The 5742-nt window shown below is 43.5% G+C and overlaps 1 pseudogene across 1 annotated transcript; it reads left to right on the top strand.

The window, feature by feature from the left end:
• Positions 1-3057: 3057 nt before the first annotated feature.
• Positions 3058-4170, top strand: LOC311602106 (small ribosomal subunit protein uS2m-like; annotated as a pseudogene). The gene has a single exon. The product of its transcript is annotated as a small ribosomal subunit protein uS2m-like (transcript).
• The last annotated feature ends 1572 nt before the right edge of the window (positions 4171-5742 follow it).

A 5742-nucleotide genomic window follows, 5' to 3' on the forward strand; every position in this document is an offset into this window, starting at 1 on the left:
ACACACATGGAACAATGGTTAGATCTCAGAGTGTCTTCTGGTGAGAGCGTTCTGGTCTCCAAACTCGTTTTCTTCGGCCCCTCTCCTGTATTACGTGACACAGGCACCTGTCACTTAGATGACGCTTTCTCAACTCTTCAGAAGACAACTTTGCTATGAATTTAACACTGAGTATCCAGAATATGTGTGTTCACTAACTCTTCCTTTGTCATACACTGGGCAACCACTTTAACGCCTAGAGACTATATAGCATAGGACTCATGTGTTCAGTATGTACAATATGTATACAGCATAACAAAGTTAAATGAGATGCATACAGCATACAGGGTGGTGGGTAAGCTAAAAATGTCTAGCACACTAGTGGACTCTTTTGTAATTACTTCCTGCCCACCTCCTCAATCCCCTGAACAAGTACAGCCAGTACACTTCTCAGAAATGGGCTAACAAGTCTATTTCTTTTTTCTTTTCTTTTGTTTTTGTTTTTTGTTTATTTGTTTATTTGTTTGTTTTTTGAGACAAGGTTTTTCTGTGTAGCCTTGGCTGTCCTAGACTCACTTTGTAGGCCAGGCTGGCCTCAAACTCACAGCGATTCTCCTGCCTCTGCCTCTCGAGTGCTGGGATTAAAGGCGTGCGCCACCAAGCCCAGCCAACAAGTCTATTTCTAAACACAGTATTTCTCCAATTTTGAAAAACTACTTACAAACTATTCTACTACTACTATCTTTAAATGTATCAAGCACTTGCAAATGTCAGGAAAGACTAGGTGTTTCAGGTAATAACGTATCTGCTATTCACACCACACTTGTAAATACGACTATATGCAAAGCAATGGTTATCATCTGAGGTATCTTCTAAGTATAACCATTTGGGCTTTGACCCACTTTCTTATCCCTTCTCTCTGCCTTCAAACCACTAGACAAATATAAGCATGTTATGCTTAGAAATAGCTGAGCAAATTCCTTCCCCAAGTCATTTACAGAACAATCTTTTCTATGAATTTTTGGTTTGTTTGTTTGGAGACATGGCTTCTCTATGTAGCCTTGGTTGTCCTTTTTCTATGAATTTTAACAGTGCTAATTAGCTATGTGGTAATTTTACTACTTTGCCATACACTGGCAACTTCTTCAACATCTAGAGTCTAGATGTTGAAAAGTTTAGACATATCTTAGAGTATACACACAGCAAAACAAAATGCAAATATATAGAAATGGCATCTGAAAAAGTCTCATATAAACACAAGCTACATGACGTTTGTTGCTGCCTCCCAGCACCTCTTCTAAAGTCAGCAAATACAGACGGTGCTGCTCAGAGGGCTCGTATAATTCCACTCCCAAAAGACGGTGCTTCATGAATTTTAGCAAGAATATATTTACAAAGTGATATTTACTACCTCTGCATTTAACATACATGGGGCACTTCTAAACATCTAGATAGACCAGAAGTTTCAAGTAAGGACTGTTGTCCACTATGTACACAGCAGTCCAGTAAATGGCTACATGTAACAAGAATAATTTAAACATTGAACACAAAAAGTGCAAAATGTATCGTTCTACTAGCTCTACTTTGTCACACACTGGCAACCTGTTTTTTTTTTTTTTTTTCTGAGTGGTACAATAATTACATTTTATATTTATTGAATTATAAAAAAAAAAATATCACTACCACGGCCTCAGTAGGATGCTGAAGGCTATGCTTTTTTCTTTTTTTTTTTTTTAATACATTTTTATTAATTTATACATATTACATCTCAGTTGTTAGCCCATCCCATGTATCCTCCCATCCCTCCCTTCCTCCCACTTCCCCCCCCTACTCCCCTCCCCTATGTCTGTGTCTGAGGGGGGTCTCCTCCCCCTGTATATGCTCATACGGTATCAAGTCTCTCCTTGGTGACCTATTATCTTTCCTCTGAGTGCCACCAGGCATCTCCATCCAAGGGACATGATCAAATATGGGGCACCAAAGTTTGTGTGAGAGTTAGATCTTCTTCTCCACTCAACAGTGGAGAATGTCCATCAGCTAGTCCGGGTAGGGGTTCAAGGTTTTTACTGCCTATTTTTTCCTTGGCTGTTGCCACAGTTTGCGGAGGACCCCAGGGCCCAGACTCGCCTGTAGTTTTCCAGGACCCACTGGATCCTTCCATTTCCTCTTTCTCCCAGGCTTCTCACACCTAAAGTTTCAATAGGATGTCCTCCCCTCTTACCCATTATTCTGGTAGGTACAGTTTTTCATGGGGACGTACACCTTGGGCTAGTGTCTCGATATAAGTGAGTATATACCATTTAGCTCTTTTTGCTTCTGTGTGAACTCACTCATTATGACAATTTCTAGTTCAATCCATTTGTCCACAAATTTTGGAAATTCCTTGTTTTTAATAGCTGAGTAGTATTCCATAGTGTAAATGTACCACAGTTTCTTTATCCATTCTTCTGTTGAGGGACACGTAGGTTGTTTCCAAGTTCTGGCTATTATGAATAAGGCAGCTATGAACATGGTTGAGCATATGTCCCTGTTGTGTGGTAGTACATCCTCTGGGTATATTCCAAGGAGTGGAATAGCTGGGTCTTGAGGAAGCCCTATTCCCATTTTTCTGAGAAAGCACCAGATAGCTTTCCAAAGTGGTTGTACTAGTTTGCATTCCCACCAGCAATGCAGGAGTGTTCCTCTTTCTCCACACCCTCGCCAGCATGAGGTGTCAGTTGAGTTATTGATCTTAGCCATTCTGATGGGTGTAAGATGGAATCTCACACACTGGCAACCTGTTTAACACCTGGAGTGACTAGATGTTGTAAATTTGGACTCCTTTGTCCTTTAAATATACTATGTACAAGGCAAAGCCAAACACAATGGGGTATGGTTCCTGTTCCACCCACTGAACACAGAGGCTCAGAGCTCTGCATTTCCTTCACCTGGGAACCAGGACACAAACACAATGTGGTCAACTCAGGAGAGGTTTGCCTATTCCTCCCCAAACAATATTTCAGGTGAATCTTAACCAAAAAACGTATTTACATAATGTTTTACTACTACTTACAAAATATATCGGTCCACGCGCCCTCCATGGCTCCAGCCCCGGCCGTGTTGACCCGGCTGCTGTATGCAAGTCTGCGGTGCTGGCCAGGTTTCCTGCAGAAGGCGGCCCGGGGCTCAGCGGGGCAGAATGGGAGGGATGGTGATGGGAGTCCTGGTCCCCGCGGTCAGCGAGCCCCAGGACGGCGACGATCTGCAGAGCAGGATGCTAGATGTGCCACTGCAGCATTCGGACTTCTTCAATGTCAAGGAACCGTTTTCTGTGAAGAGCCTCTTCGAGGCCCGAGTTCACCTGGGACATAAAGCTGGGTGCCGTCATTGGTTCATGGAGCCATACATCTTTGGGAATTGCCTAGGCCAAGACATCATTGACTTGCATCAGACAGCCTTGAATCTCCAGCTGGCCTTGAACTTCACCGCCCACGTGGCCTACCGCAAGGGCATCATCCTGTTTGTGAGCCGGAACCGGCAGTTCTCTCACTTGATTGAGAGTACAGCCCGGGACTGCGGAGAGTACGCCCACACCCGGGTGGCCTGCTGACTAACGCGCGCCTCCTCTTTGGGCCCACAGTCAGCCTCCCAGACCTCATCATCTTCCTGCACACTCTCAACAATGTCTTTGAACCCCACGTGGCTGTGAGGGATGCAGCCAAGATAAACATCCCCACAGTGGGCATTGTGGGCACCAACTGCAACCCATGCCTCATCACTTATCCTATCCCCGCCAACGAAGACTCTCCCCAAGCTGTCCATCTGTTCTGCAAGCTCTTCCGCACAACCATCAACCGGGCCAAGGAGAAGAGGAGGCAGATGGAGGTGCTGCATCGTCTACAGAGTCCCAAGGGGTCTGAGAGCAGTGGGAGCCATTCCCCATGACAGGAAGCTCCTTGTCTAGCCCTGAGCTAGATCCCCGTTCCCCATGCCCAGCATCAGCGTCCTATATTCAGAGTCTGATCATCCCGAGCTAGCTCTTATCTGCCTCTTTTCTGGGAACAAACTCAGGTAAAATGCATACCCGCATTGCCTCTGGCATCCACAAAGACTTGGACATAGCTAGCCAAGTGGACGGCACTGTTTCTGCTTTTGAACTAGGGCTGGGTTCCATTCAATTTCTCTTTTCAATTAAAATTAATCCTCATTGTCTTCTAAAAAGAAAACAAACAAAAAAAAATCAGGCAGTTCAGAGCATCTAGAAAGACATTAAAAAAAAAAAGGCTTTTCAAACACACATAAAAACACAGGGTGGGGACAAGAAATGAGAAACAGAATGCATACACAATACAATAGTTAGAATACAAAAAAAAAAAAAAGACGTCTTCTTCATGCCACCAATCTGGCTCCGGACCTCTTCCTCCTCCTTTTGGGTCTACTGAACAAATAAGGACAAGTGTCACTCTTGTGGTCTTTCTAGAGGCGGCCTAAACAATTCCATTTCAAAGTCACTTCTAGAAGACATGAGATGATGTTCCTTGTTTTAAAGCCTATGACCATATACTGAAGGAGGATGTCCCCCTCGGTTATAGACCTAGGGGAGATGAATAGGGTGAAAGCAGGAGGGAGTGAGGAATGGGAGGATACAAGTGATGGGATAACAATTGAGTTGTAATCTGAATAAATTAATAAAATTAAAATAAAAAAATAAATATGACAGGGTTCATCTACCCTGCATCGGCAATCTCTACAGTTAGATGTCCAGATTCAGCCAAAAAGTCTCTTTAAAAGGGTCGGGAGAAAGGTTGAGAGCAGCGTTTTCATATTATATACATAGGCTTTCTACAGAGGATAAATAAATCTTCACCAGCGTTTCCCACTGGCTGTATGCAGCCGTTGTGTCTGGCTTCTCTCTGGTGTAAGGAGGACCACCGCACAATGCTGAATCATTCCACCCGCCCCTATGTCTGTTCGCCCAGCTCTGAGGGCTTGTCCATGAGGTTGGCCCCTCCCAGCAAGTGTTCCTGGTGTACCTGCGTAGACCTGCCACCTCAGGCAGCAGAGGCCCCGATTCTTTATACATTGCTTCGCCTGCTACTGGGAAACGTCCTCAAGAGAAAATGAAATCAATTCCACTGAAATCAGGGACAAGACAAGGCTGTCCTCTCTCTCCGTATCTCTTCTATATAGTACTTGAAGTCCTTGCTAGAGCAATAAGAAGACTAAAGGAAATCAAGGGGATACAAATTGGAAAGGAAGAGGTTAAATTATCACAATTCATGGATGATAAGATAGTATATATCAATGATCCCAAAAATTCTACCAAGGAACTCCTACAGCTGATAAATACCTTCAGCAAAGTGGCTATATACAAAACCAATTAAAAAAATCAATAGCCCTGTTGTATACAAATGACAACTGGGCTAAGAAGAAAATTAAGGAAAGTACACCCCTCTCAATAGACACAAATAATATAAAGTATCTTGGTGTAATGCTAACCAAGCAAGTGAAAAAAACTTCAAGTCTCTAAAGAAAGAAACTGAACAAGATATCATAAGATGGAAAGATCTCCCATGTTCATGGATTGGGAGGATCAACATAGCAAAAATAGCCATCTTACCAAAAGCAATCTACAGATTCAATGCAATACCTATCAAAATTCCTACACAAAGCCAAGCATGGCTTTAATCTCAACACTTGGGAAGCATAGACAGGTGGATCTCTGTGAGTTTGAGACCAGCCTGGTCTACAAAGCAAGTCTAGAACAGCCAAGGCTACACAGAG

Source organism: Acomys minous (assembly GCF_964271855.1).
Source record: "Acomys minous genome assembly, chromosome: 7".
In the NCBI taxonomy this organism is placed as follows: domain Eukaryota; kingdom Metazoa; phylum Chordata; class Mammalia; order Rodentia; family Muridae; genus Acomys; species Acomys minous.